This window comes from Sceloporus occidentalis, unplaced genomic scaffold (assembly GCF_023333645.1).
Source record: "Sceloporus occidentalis isolate IW3139 unplaced genomic scaffold, rSceOcc1.0.p SCAF_323, whole genome shotgun sequence".
Lineage (NCBI taxonomy): Eukaryota > Metazoa > Chordata > Lepidosauria > Squamata > Phrynosomatidae > Sceloporus > Sceloporus occidentalis.
This window is the reverse complement of record NW_028317303.1, coordinates 328,446-343,092: the sequence shown is the minus strand read 5'-3', so window position 1 is coordinate 343,092 and position 14,647 is coordinate 328,446. Positions and strand designations below refer to the sequence as shown.

At 43.1% G+C, this 14,647-nt stretch overlaps 1 pseudogene; it reads right to left on the bottom strand.

Annotated features, from left to right (window-relative positions):
• Positions 1–14,647, bottom strand: part of LOC149274575 (myomegalin-like) — a 111,258-nt pseudogene that overhangs the window by 51,492 nt on the left and 45,119 nt on the right.

The following is a 14,647-nucleotide window of genomic DNA, read 5'->3' as shown; positions in this document are numbered from 1 at the left end:
GAAGAGGATAGGAGAGAGCCAAGATAAAGAAAATATCTTACCCTAACCTCCTCTGAACCGTGTGGGGGGGCTGGTGACACGGCTGCACTGTACTGACGAAAGCTCCAGCAGTCAGACAGGCAAAGCGCTTAAATGCAATTTTAAAATTGCCGCCCTCCGGAAGATCCGATTCGCGCATGCTCAGTAGCGCAATCGGACCTTCAGTGGAACGCAACGCCACCCGGGCGTGCGTTCCACCTAAACTGCGCATGCTCCCACTTCCTTGCCCAGAAAGGAAGACACCATTACATCCTCAGTAACGAGGACCGCTACGGAGGGAAGCCTCTCTCTGCTCACCACCCGGGGAGCAATCGGAGGCAACGAAGACCCCCAGGCAGCAACCCGTGCGCCTCACCAGCTGACGAGATGCCGAACTCCTATCCGGACCGACGATACACCCTGTCCGTCCCTGAAAGGGACAAGAAAAAGAACTGTCTACCTCCGGTTCGGCCCCGGTTTTTATGGGTAAGGAGGAGGGGTTCCGGGGCACTTAATTGTTTTTGTTATCTTTAGATGCATCTTGTCCCGAGAAAAGAACAGTACCCATCGTACTGCCACTGTATGTTGGGAAAACGATATATTTTTAGAAACTACACCCCCAGCCACAGCAAATAAGGTCTTTTTTGTATTTGTATCACAAATCTGACGTGCACAACAAATAAATGAATATCACACTTATAAAAAAAAAAATTAGTTAAAAGCGCCAAGTTCATTTATGTCTTGCGCACTTCAGTCTTGTGCTACGAATACATGCAGCCCCTCATTTGATGCGCCAAGGGGTGTAGTTTCTGAAAATGTATACTTTATGTACCATAATTTAACTTTCCAGCTGTCTAGAGCTGACTAATTGCAGGCATTACCCCTAAATGTTTTAAGACAATTTTTGACAAGATTCTCTAATCTGCCATATCTGAAGTTAAAGTGGTCTAGACATCTGGGAAGTTAAATTAGGGTACATAAAGTACACATTTCAAGAAACTACACTGGTTTCCGTCGTTAGCACCTGACTGGGACTGCTAGCGACGGCACTATGCCGTCGTTAGCAGTCAAGGGGTTAAGTAAGTTGGAAGAACGGTCCAGAGTGTGGCAGCTACAGTTAGATATCAATAAAGGTAAAACAATACACTTGAGACGTAAAAAAAAGTCCAAGGCAGAATATAGCATTGGGGGTACTTTCCTGTCAGTGACAGCGGAAGAAAGGAACTTAGCAGTAATTACCGTATTTGCTCGATTATAAGACGAGGTTTTTTTCAGAGCAAATGCTCTGAAAAATACCCCTCGTCTTCTAATCCGCGTCGTCTTCTAATCAGACCTCAAATAGAGGTCTGACTATGAGACTAAGATCCAGATCCCCCGCACCGCTGCAGGGGACCTGGATCCTTCTGTCCCCCCCCCCCCCCCGGTGCCGGTGCGGGGAACTCTGATCTCTGACAGCGGGGGAAGGTCTGCGCGATGGACGCAGACAACCCCCGCTGCTAGCCACACCTCCTTCCGGCTGCAGCGTAAGTTGTCTACGCGGATCGCGTGGACGTCAACCCGCTGCCCCGGTATACAGCAGGAGATTGGAAGCACCGGTAAGTGTGTGGGGTGGGGTGTTAAATGGGGGGGGAGACAGAAGGAAGACTGCTGCCCCGGTATACAGCAGGAAATTAGAAGCCCCGGTAAGTGTGTGTGTGTGGGGGGGGTTAAATGGGGGCATAGGGCATTTCTGGAGGCAGAGTGCTCTATGAAATGCCTTTTAACCCCCTGAACGCCACTCTGCCTCCTGAAATGCCTTATACCTCCCTATATGCCATTCTGCCCCATAATATGCCTTTTAATCCCCTAAATGCCAGAGTGGCATATAGGGGTATAAGGCATTTCTGGAGGCAGAGTGGCACATAGGGGGTTAAAAGGCATATCATGGGCCACAGTGCCATATTGGAGTGGCAAGACTGGGGGCAGATGTGCGTAACTGGGGGGCAGGTTGGAAAATACAAGGAAATAAAAACAAAAAAATATTTTTCTCAATCATAGCTTTTATTAAAAAATGTAATAGTTTAGATGAATTAACATTTACTGGTAAAACTTTTTTCCTATAGGGTCGTCTTATATTCAGGCTTTTTCTTTTTTTCCTAAATTAATATTCAGATTTTGGGGGGTCGTTTTATAATCCGGGTCGTCTTATAATCGAGCAAATACGGTATTACTGATGACTAAAAGGTAAGCCGACAATACAATAAAGCATCTCAAAAAAAGCAAGCGGGATGCTGGGATGCATAGGGTGATGCATTAGTAGCAGGAAGAGGGAGGCAATTATGACACTTTACAGATCTCTGGTCCAGCCTCACCAAGAGTATTGCCTACAGTTCTGGAGACCCCATTTCCAGAAGGATACTGACACATTGGAGAGTTCAGAGGAGAGTTACAAAAACAGTAAGTAAACGGTAATTTGCAGGACAGAAATTATCAGGAAAGGTTAAAGAATCTTAATATGTACAGATTGGAGGAAAGGAGAGATGGAGAGTGCAATAGAAACATTTAAATACTTAACCCCTTAATGACAAGACTGTTTCTTATTCGTAGTACACTTTGGGACACAGGCTCTTAACATTTTCCAGTGTTGCTGTTTAGCTGTAATTTTTTTCTCTCTTATTTTGTGCACCCACACACATTATTAGGGCTGCAACTAACGATTATTTTCATAATCGATTAGTTGGCCGATTATTTTTTCGATTAATCGATTAATCGGATAAAAAAAATGTTTGTAAATTTTTCATTTATTTAAAATAATTTAATAAACAAATGATGTTAAATACAAACAGCAGAATAAAAAAAAAACTTTGATAAAATACATTTCTTGTCTTTATTTCCCAACCAGCCCCCCCCAATTTATGCACATTTGAGCCCAGGCTTGCCACGCTGCCTCCCACACATACCACTCCACGCTGCCCCCCACATATGCCACTCCACGCTGCTTCCCACATATACCACTCCACGCTGCCTCCCACATATACCACTCCACGCTGCCTCCCACATATACCATTCCACGCTGCCTCCCACATATACCATTCCACGCTCCCCCCCACATATACCACTCCACACTGCCTCCCACATATACCACTCCACGCTGCCTCCCACATATGCCACTCCACGCTGCCCCCCACATATACCACTCCACGCTGCCTCCCACACATACCACTCCACGCTGCCCCCCACATATGCCACTCCACGCTGCCTCCCACATATACCACGCCACGCTGCCTCCCACATATGCCACTCCCCGCTGCCTCCCACATATGCCACTCCACGCTGCTTCCCACATATGCCACTCCACGCTGCCTCCCACATATTCCACTCCCCGCTGCCTCCCACATATGCCACTCCACGCTGCCTCCCACATATACCACTCCACGCTGCCTCCCACATCTGCCACTCCACGCTGCCTCCCACATCTGCCACTCCACGCTGCATCCCACATCTGCCACTCCATGCTGCCTCCCACATCTGCCACTCCACCCCCACATATGCCACTGTGCCTGATACGCCTTATACCCCCTGATACACCACTCCATCCTCCCCAGACATGCCACACTACCTCCCAGACATGCCACGCTGCCCTCCCCACATATGCCACTCCAGTCTACCCCCAGATATGCCACTGTGGCCCCAGATATGCCTTATACACCACTCCGTCCTCCCCAGACATGCCACACTGCCCTCCCCACATATGCCTTATTTAATGTATATGCCTTATACCCCCAGATATGTCACTCCATCCTCCCCTGATATGCCTTATACCCCCCAGATATCTCATAGTCCCCTCATAGAGTCACAGACCTGTTCGCAGCACACTGACACCATACTTTTTTAAATAAGTACTGGGTTAATCTTCACTGCCCCCAGGATTTAGATTCCCCTTAGTCTGCCCCCCTTTATCTCTAACTGCACCTTAAGTTAACTTTATTAAATTAATCAAATTAACCCTCAGTCCTCATCATTAAATTAACCCTAAACACCCCATTAACCATAACTGCCCCTAAATTAACCCTAAACACCCCATTAACCATAACTGCCCCTAAACACCCCATTAACCACAGCATCCCCTAAATTAACCCTAAAGACCCTGTCAACCACAACAGCCCCTAAATTAACCCTAAACATACCATTAACCACAACTGCCTCAAATTAACCCCAAACACCCCATTAACCACAGCTGCTCCTAAATTAACCCTAAACACCCCATTAACCATAGCTGCCCCTAAACACCCCATTAACCATAACTGCCCCTAAATTAACCCCCACCTAATTTTATACTTACAGTTAGATGAGTGTCACAGCCATGTGGTTCTGGCCTTCTGGGAGAAGGAAGGGGCGGGGCCAGTTGTCACAGTGATTACAGGGAGGGGCTGGTAAGTAGGAGCTGCTGCTGTGAGTCAGACTAAACGGATTATATAATGAGGGGTATTTTTCAGAGCGTTTGCTCTGAAAAGACCCTCATTTTATAATCGATAATAATCGATTCAACTAATCGATAATGAAATTCGTTGGCAACGAATTTCATTATCGATTATCGATTTTATCGATTAGTTGTTGCAGCCCTACACATTATATATTGTTTGTTTTTTTTTTTTAAGACAAACAGGGCTTTCTTTAGATACTATTATCTTTATCATATCATCTAATGTACTATAAGACATTTTTAAAATATGGCGATTTTTTGTTAAAAGGATTTTCACTCACTTTGAAAAATATTTTAATCATCTACAAATGAAAAAAACTGCTAAATCGATTCTACTGTTTGTACTGGAGTTTAGAGATACCCAATGTTTTTATGGTTTTTTTTGCTTTTTTATGCAAGTTTTTGGGGGAGGGTGTTCCTCCCATGATCCATGGCCAGCCTCACTTGTGAGGCTTCCGTGAGTGCTGCAAAGACGCAGATCGCGCCGAAAACGGCGATGCAGGTATTTAACAGCAGCCCATACATGTACGGGCTTTGTCGCGAATGCATTGCATCGTGAGCCCGCACACGTACGGGCTTTGACGTGAACGGGTTAAAGTGACTTAAAGTAAGCTTATTTGAAAGGAGGAGCAATCTTAGAACAAGAAGTCATGGTCTAAACCTTGAGGGTCAGAGGCTGAGATGTAACTTAAGGAAGTTCTACATTACTCAGAGGGCAGTAGATACATGGGACAGTCTTCCAGCAGAAGTGGTGGAGGGAATTTAGACATAGGATAGACAAAGTTTTCCTCACTATAGGACCTGACCAAAGACCTATTGCATCAGGAAAAACGTGCAGACTAGATGGGCCGAATGATTTTTATGCAATACACACTTGAGCACTCAGTAGTCCTAGTCTCTGAGTGGGCATGGTTATGGCTGTGGCTAAATTGTTACACGTAGAAGCAGAAATTTTACAAACTGACTTGTGGCATAGAATTCTGACAGTGCCATCATTAAAGTATCTCTTCAGTATGTCACATCCTACTGCCAATGTTTGTCTATATAGATGGCATGTCTGTGTGCTTGATTTTATACACCTGTTGGCAATGGGTCTGGCCGAAACACCTAAACTCAAATTAGGATGGATGTCCACATACTTTTGGTCATATATAGTATATTACGAACTTTGCCAACAGAAACAGAATACCCTGGATATAGGGTTTAAATGTGTGTGTAGGTAACCATAGTATGGTAAGAAAAGCTGGTAATGCAGACTAATGCATTTCACTTTCAATCTGTTTCTTCTAATATACCGTATTTGCTCGATTATAAGACGAGGTTTTTTTCAGAGCAAATGCTCTGAAAAATACCCCTCGTCTTCTAATCGGGGTCGTCTTCTAATCAGACCTCAAATAGAGTCTGATTAGGAGACTAAGATCCAGATCCCCCGCACCGCTGCAGGGGACCTGGATCCTCCTGTCTCACCCCCCCCCCCCCATCATACACACACTTACCGGTGCTTCCTGCTGTATTGCCGGGGCAGCGGGTTGACGTCTACGCGATCCGCGTAGACAACGTCCGCTGCAGCCGGAAGGAGGTGTGGCTAGCAGCGGGGGTTGTCTGCGTCCGTCGCGCAAACCTTCCCCGACTGTCAGAGATCAGAGTTCCCCGCACCGGTGCGGGGAACTCTGATCTCTGACAGCCGGGGAAAGTATACGCGACGGACGGATACAAACCCCCGCTGCCAACTCCACCTCCTTCCGGCTGCAGCAGAAGGCGACGTCAACCCGCTGCCCCGGCTGGAAGCACCGGTAAGAGAGGGCTGAGAGGGGAGGGGAGGGGAGAGTGTGTGTGTGTGTGTGTGTTAGTTAAATGGGGGTATAGGGTGTGTGTGTGTGTGTGTGTGTGTGTGTGTGTGTTAAATGGGGGCATAGGGCATTTCTGGAGTGGCGTTAAGGGGGCATTTAATAGAGCACTCTGCCTCCTGAAATGCCTTATACACCTATATGCCACTCTGCCCCATAATATGCATTTTAACCCCCTAAATGCCAGAGTGGCATATAGGGGTATAAGGCATTTCTGGAGGCAGAGTGGCATATAGGGGTATAAGGCATTTCTGGAGGCAGAGTGGCACATAGGGGGTCAAAAGGCATACCATGGGGCACAGTGGCATATAGAGGGTTAAAAGGCATATCATGGGCCACAGTGCCATATTGGAGTGGCAAGCCTGGGGGCAGATGTGCGTAACTGGGGGACAGGTTGGAAAATACAAGAAATAAAAACAAAAAAAATATTTTTCTCAATCATAGCTTTTATTAAAAAAAATAGTTTACATGAATTAACATTTACTGGTAAAACTTTTTTCCTTTAGGGTCGTCTTATATTCAGGCTTTTTCTTTTTTTCCTAAGTTAATATTCAGATTTTGGGGGGTCGTCTTATAATCAGGGTCGTCTTATAATCGAGCAAATACGGTATTACCAGCATATTACCATAGAACAAACCGATTGTTAACAAAACATACAAAATGAAGACTAACATGCAAATCTATTCATATTATATGTTCACATAAGCAGATCAACACAGCACGGAGTTGTTTATACTGTAATTGATCTACTCATTTAAATATATATAATATGAACAAATTGCTGGATCAACTAACAAGAGGATAAACATTACCTTTTTTTCCTGTCTTTTAGGCAGGGCACCTGTATTCCTAAAGGCTGTACTTTATTAAACCAGGAAGCAACTCTTTAAGAAATTAGCCCCGCGTTTTAATTTTTCTTTCCGTCAAATGTTCTTTATAAACAATTTTTTCCTCAGACCAATTTTGTCACCTGAATCTAATTAAGTTTAACCCCTTGACTGCTAACTACGGCATGGTGCCGTCGCTAGCAGTCCCAGTCAGGTGCCAACGACGGCACCATGCCGTCGCTAGCACTACCCTACCTTGATGGAGGTCTGTGGACCCCCATCACCACCTACTCCGGCGATCTGCCTCTCACACTGAAGGGCATCACCGGGGCCAGCCGATCCGGCCGGCAACAGCACGCGCGATGACGTCACCGCGCAACTTTATTAATAACTGGCAATTGTCAGTTAAAGCGGTATGGACCCCCATCACCACCTACTCCGGCGATATGCCTCTCACACTGAAGGGCATCACCGGGGCCAGCTGATCCGGCCGGCAACAGCACGCGCGATGACGTCACCGCGCAACTTTATTAATAACTGGCAATTGTCAGTTAAAGCGGTATGGGGGCATGCTGCTCAGATGCCTGTAACTCAGGCATCTAAGCAGCTACAGACCCCAAACATATACCGTTGGAAAGGTAATCGCGTATAATGCTTGTGAAAAAAAGAATAAAAATATTAAGTTAAAAAAAATAAAAATATACAAAAAAGTTAAAAAAAATGATTTGGGGGTCTCTAAAGGCAGATAAATAAAGATCAAAATTGCCTAGAGACCCTCAAATTAATCTAAACAAACTAGTTTAACTTTAAAAAAAAAAAGTTTAAGTATTCTAGCTAAATGATCACTGTGGTAGCCAATGTCACCACAGTGATCATATAGCTATGAAAAAGTCACCATTGGCTAAATTTAACCCCCATAATCAAAGGGATCATGGTGGTTAAATTTAGCCAATGGTAGAGGAAGGCAATTTTTGAAATCCTGATGAACTGCAAATATTGTTAAAATATCAGCCATTTAGCCTGTGCGGTACGTGAGTAACCATCTCATCCCTGGAGCCCCTTGCATTTTTACTGCAAAACTTATTTTTGCTGTAAAAGTGATTTTTTTTTTCTCCCTTTACGATCATTTCTTTGGGATTGTAAGGGCAAAGAATGGTGTGTGCTTCTGTGAGTGAATGTATGGAAATATGGTGTGTGCTTCTGCGAGTGAATGGAGATATGAAAGGCGTGTGAATGGTCAGTAATTAGGGTTGAAGCCTTGACGTGGCATTACTGCTCACGTAAGAAGTTAAATTATGGCACAAAGTACATATTTGCAAAAACTACACCCCTTGGCGCATCAAATGAGGGGCTGCATGTGTTTCTAGTACAAACCTGAAGTGCGCAAGACACAAATTAACATGTCGCTATGGTTAGAAAAAACATTTTCTAGCCAAAGCGACATATTCCATCATTATTTGTGCACTCAACTTTTGTCCTAGAAATACATGTAACCCCTCATTTGAAGCTCCAAGGGGTGTAGTTTCTTGAAATGTGTACTTTATGTACCCTAATTTAACTTTCCACATGTCTAGACCACTTTAACTTCAGATATGGCAGATTAGAGAATCTTGTTAAAAAATTGTCTTAAAACATTTAGGGGTGATGCCTGCAATTAGACAGCTCTAGACAGCTGGAAAGTTAAATTATGGTACATAAAGTATATATTTTCAGAAACTACACCCCTTCGCGCATCAAATGAGGGGCTGCATGTATTAGTAGCACAAGACTGGAGTGCGCAAGACATAAATGAACTTGTCGCTTTTAATTTTTTTTATTTCTATAAGTGTGATATTCACTTATTTGTTGTGCACGTCAGATTTGTGATACAAATACAAATAAGACTATAAATAATAGATTTAATAAAATAATAAAATATTAGAAAAACAGTCTACTGTTCTCAATTTCTGTTTATTTTACACTGGTTACCTACTACGAATATTTAGCAACACAGCTTTTGATATTAGAGTTTAGAAAAATAACATTACAAAAATTGTATATTTTGAATCTGCTGGGTGTGCTGAAAAAAACAATATATGGTTTGTATAATTTACTAAACACGTTTAAACGTGAGATGCACCAAAATGCAGAAAACCAGCTTAGCACCAGTGTGGGAAATGGCTTAGCAGCCAAGGGGTTAAATAAAAATGTTTAAGTTTTATATGAGCACAATTATGAAAAACGGGATTTCCATTTAGGGGATGTTGGACTGAATTCATAATTGTGCCAGGCTTTCCTGTCTTCAGGCAACAAGTGTGTGTTCTTCAATGTAATAAATAAAACACACACACAATCTAGAACTTTCCAAAGCTCAACCAGTAATACGGGGGGGGGGGGCGGGGGGACAACTATGTATTGATAAAAAAAATATATTGTATATATGGTTATGATTATGCTCCTTTTATCAAAATGTCAGATACAATTTCGTCTCACCTTCTGGGTACTTGATGGAATTGTATTAGATTGCTGTGCAACTGTTTCTCTGTCTCTAATGCTTGCTTAAGCCTGCTTCGGTCTTCATCAAATCCCTCCAATAACTAAATCGTTGGTACAATTTAACCATGCAAATGAAACAGGGAGAAATTTACAATTTAACAATAGTAATAATGAAAACATAACTGATTGCTTGGGACGCTGTCAAGTACAAAGACCAAAAACATAATTAACCCCTTCATTAAGATGATTATAATATAATATATTATGTCACAAAATTCTGGAAGTTAATGCCAAATGACACTATTACAGCCCCTAAGTATCAAACCATTAAGCATCGGCAGGTTAAAACCCTGTTGGTTGCCTGGGTATTCCTTTTCTGGTGACATTAACATCATTGGGGGATAACCTGACTCTGACAAGACCCACAGCTATTTGTAGAGACCCGAGTTGGGCCTCCAAGCAGATTTCTCTGCTGCTCCATGTCCATGTCACAAAGTAGACCAAATGTTTTTTGTTTTATTTTTTTAACAAATGTCTGTAAGAAAGTATTGTGGATGCAACTCAAAAATGCCAGGTTGCAGCCATGCACAAATCAATCAAGACAGGCACATTTTAAATGTGGAAACAGTAAACTTAAGGGTAGCTACATTACATACAATAACAGTTGAATAACCAAAATATCTAGAAACCTCAGATTTATTAAGTCTGTAATACCTCCTGGACACATTGTCCACTACACTTTTGGCTATCCATCTCCATTGAAGCTAATTTTTCCTTGAGTACCAAGACTTCCTGGGTCAGTCGTTCCACAGTTGGCATTTCTTCTGGGTCAACCAACTGCACTTGTAGATCCTAACAGACAAGATAAATCGAGAAAACCTTATATTTATACTCCTAGAACAGACCATATTGAGTTAATGTTAAGGCAACTCTCACATATTTAGGTAAGCAATTAACATGCCAAGAGGCTTGTTGATGCAAGAAAAATGCCAAGATGCTTGTTGATGCATCTGAAACAAAGCTGAAGCACAACCAAAGCAATATTATGTTACAACTAATAAAACCATTCAACTAGACAAACATTTCAATATGCTACCTTAATCAGATCTTCTTTTATCTGCACGCTTCTAGTCAAAGCATCCATGTCTGCTGACTGCTCCTGTAACTGTTCACTTTGCTTCATGATCACACATTTCAATGCTGACAATTCATTCTGGTTGCAAAAACCAAACATATAAGTATACATTGTTTTGTGTTTTCCTTTATAAAATTTATCGTGGCAAATAATTTCTCAATGTGTCAAGAAAATAGATGGGTGACTGAATGGATATACTAGGCATTAGCTGAGGGAAGAGATAAGATGTATGCGCAACAAATGTTACAGATACAGATGATAGTACCGTATTTTCTCGATTATAAGACGACCCCCCAAAATCTGAATATTAATTTATGAAAAAAAGTCTGAAAATAAGACGACCCAATAGGAAAAAAGCTTTACCAGTAAATGTTAATTCATGTAAACTATGTGAACATTTTTTTTTTTTTTTTAATAAAAGCTATGATTGAGAAAAAACAGGAATTTTATACTCACCGTAAATTCTTTTTTCCTTAATATAGTGGCAGTACAGATGGGTGTTGTTCTTCCCTAACTCCTCCTCCCCCATAAGAGCACACCGGACCAAACACAGCCAGCTAATACCAAGAATACAAACATGCTTGCAAAATATCTTTAATGGTAGACAAAATGAGGGAGGGAAAATGTACTGCCACTATATTAAGGAAAAAAAAATTCCTGTTTTTCCTGGCATATAGTGGCAGTACAGATAGGGTATAGCAAGACAAGATAACCAATGGGAGGGGAATACTTAAGGGGCCACTGACTGGTGCATCCTGCGCCAGAAAAACACCACAGAGGAGAAGATGTCAAGTCAGTAATGCTGGACAAATGCATCGAAGGAAGACCGGATAGCTGCCTTACATATATTTCTTCAGGAGATGAGGTCGACTTTTCAACCCTAGACCCAGACATAGCTCTTGTGGAGCGAGCCGAAATATGGGACGAGATGACTTGCCAGCTGCTTGAGTGAGCTAGTCGAATAGTCGAATGGTCTCTGTAAATCACCTCGAGATGGCCTGCTTGATCCGAAGATAGCTCTTCGGACATCCCATCTGAGCCATTGACTCCTCCGGAAATACCTGATCCTGATGGTGAAAAGGTGAATTCAGCAGCTGAGGACAGAGCTAGTAGTTACCCAGTTGCCTTGCTGAAGTAATAGCCACCAACAATGCCATCTTCAGCAACAAACACTTGAGAGAATTCTGCCAGAGGTTTGAATGGTACAGAATAGAGCTAGTAAAATCAAGGTTAAAAAAAAAACCAGGAAGGAAAATGAGACTGTCTGGGGGGGGTTGCCGAATAGTTGCCGCTTAAATCCAAAAGGAGAAAAAGACACGATACTTGCCCTTTTGATGCTGAGACATAAAGACCTGCTGAGAATCCGTCAAAAAACATGGACGGAACTAGTAGAAATAAAAAACCCTGCATTACCAGGAGAGGAATTTCCTCCAAGCCCGAAAACCTCCGACTAAGGAGGATATCAGCCATGTCATGGGAGAGTCCATAATCCAAAACTAGGCCATCAAAATGACAATCTGAAGGAATCTTGTTCTCCACCAGATGGGCCGAAAATGGCAGCTCCCAAACTCTTGAGGCCATATTGTTTAGCTCTGAGAACTAAGTCTGTAATGGCCAATATGGAATAGATGTTAAAACCCTGGCCTGGTCTGCTAGAATCTTGAGGAGGACACGTGGGATCATCGCCACTGGAGAAAAAAATGTAAGCCATCCTGTCCAGCACCAGAGGGTTGACCCATGAATACAGATAGGCTAAAACCCAAAAGATTGCGGTTGTCTCTGGTTGCTACAAGGTCGATTCCTAGAAGGCCAAAAAAAGGATGGAGAAGATTCTTTTGTCTAGAGATCAATTTGATGTGCTGAAGTCGTCTGCAATACAATTGTCCCTTTCCCTGAAACGCGTGGCTGACAAATCTTCTTGGTTTTGTTGAGCCCCTGCCATGACTTCTTCCGAGAAGGCCTGAAGTTTCAGAATCCGGGTCCCACCCTGTCTGTTGATATATAATATTGTGGTAGCGTAGTCGGATTGGATTCTTACAGCTTTCCCTTTTAGCCAAGGACTGAACTACTTGAGGGCCAGAAAAAACGATTTCCGTTCTCGATAATTTGAGGACTGGGTAAGATTGTTAGTGACCACTTTCCCTGCCTAAAGAGGTAACCAAAATGCGCTCCCCAGTCTATTTTTGAGGAATCTGTGGTCAGAGTGATCCACTAACGTTGATGAAAGCAAAGACCCTTGCTGAGATGATCTGTCCTCTTCCACCAGATCAATTGGGCTTGGACACTGAAGTTGACATCCGGATCGTCTTCTTTCAGGGACAAATGCCTAAGGATGTCCCATTGAAGTGGCCTATATGTGCCTTGGAGCAGCTCACTGCAGGGATACAACCCTTCTCACTTTTCTGATCTTTGATCATGGAATAAAGAGCCGTAAGGAGTCGGAGTCCACTATCAGCCCCAAGCACTGCATATTTAGAAAGAAATAAGGTTGGACTTCTCAATTTATGATCAAGACATGTCTGTATGAACCATTGCAGCTGACCACCAATTCCATAAAAATAAGCCTAGCCTCTTGTTTCTTAGGATGTTACTGAAACATTTGTCCTGGTATTGTCTACCAAAATTCTGCTCCTTATAAAACTGTTGAAAAAGCCTGGTGTTTTATATGGGAACCTCCTGTTCCATCTGGCCTTCTTATCCTGGGGAAGCACACTCTTGCATTAGACATGTGCTTGATGAGCTCTGCCAATGGGGAAACACTACCAGTCCTCTAGGTATGGGATGACCCTGATACCTAATATTCTGAAAGTTGAGAGACCCAAACTGGAAATGGAGAACCCTCGCCACGTTCCTAATAGCGAACCTGAGGAATTTAGTGGATTCAACCGCAATAGGCACATGCACATAAGCATCCGTCAGGTCCATGGTCACCATGTAATTTCCTTCTTCAGTAGTTGGGTGACTGTGAGGATAGTTTCCATTCTGAAATGCTTGTATAGAATACAGACCTAGACCTAGACAGACTGGACTGAAGGATCCAACTGGTTCGCGACCAGGAACAGACTGGAATAAAAACTCCTGACGTTTGGGATTGATTCTTTTAGAAGCGTGGAACATGAGACAAAGCTGTAGATATCCCATGTCTGCAGGTTTAAGATGGCTGAGCTGGGTAGCTTCCTGGGGAAACACTGCCACACACTCTCGCAGCCAAAAAGCTCTCCTGGCCACTGATGACAGACCCATATTTTGGGCTGAGAGATTAAGCATTTCTTTGGCAGATACAACGAAAAGCAAGTAGAAAGGCTCAATGTCCTAAATTGACTAGATACTTCTGTATCCGGTTCTCCCAACAGTAAGGACTCCCATCCAAGTGCTAACCAAGTCCAACCCCGTTGGCTTCTGAGATCAGAAGAGATCAGGCGAATACAGGTAGGTATGGCAGTAGGCTCTAATGCCTGATACCAGATACCTAGAGCTCTATCCACCAAAGCGCTAGACAATGCTACTTGCACTGGAATCCTGAAAATTGGAATATACACCTACAGGATGTCTTTGCCCTCTTATCCATAGGGCTTTAAGACCAGACACTACTCCAATAGGGATGGATGCATGCGATCCTGTAGCTTAGGCAACATGCAAAATCCTTTGGATGGTTCTCACGGACTACCTCTTGTAACCGCCTGGAGAGTTCTTAGAAAATTTACAAAGCTCTTGTGGAAGAAGGGAAGCTTTATCTTCTGAATCCTCACAAGACGAGCCTGAATTAGTAGATTTTTAACACCTGGTATTCCCACATGGAAATTAACCAGGCCCAAGCTTTCTTAGCTACCGAGATGCATTAACCCCTTAAGGACCGGGCTCATTTTTCGTTTTGTACCCTGTG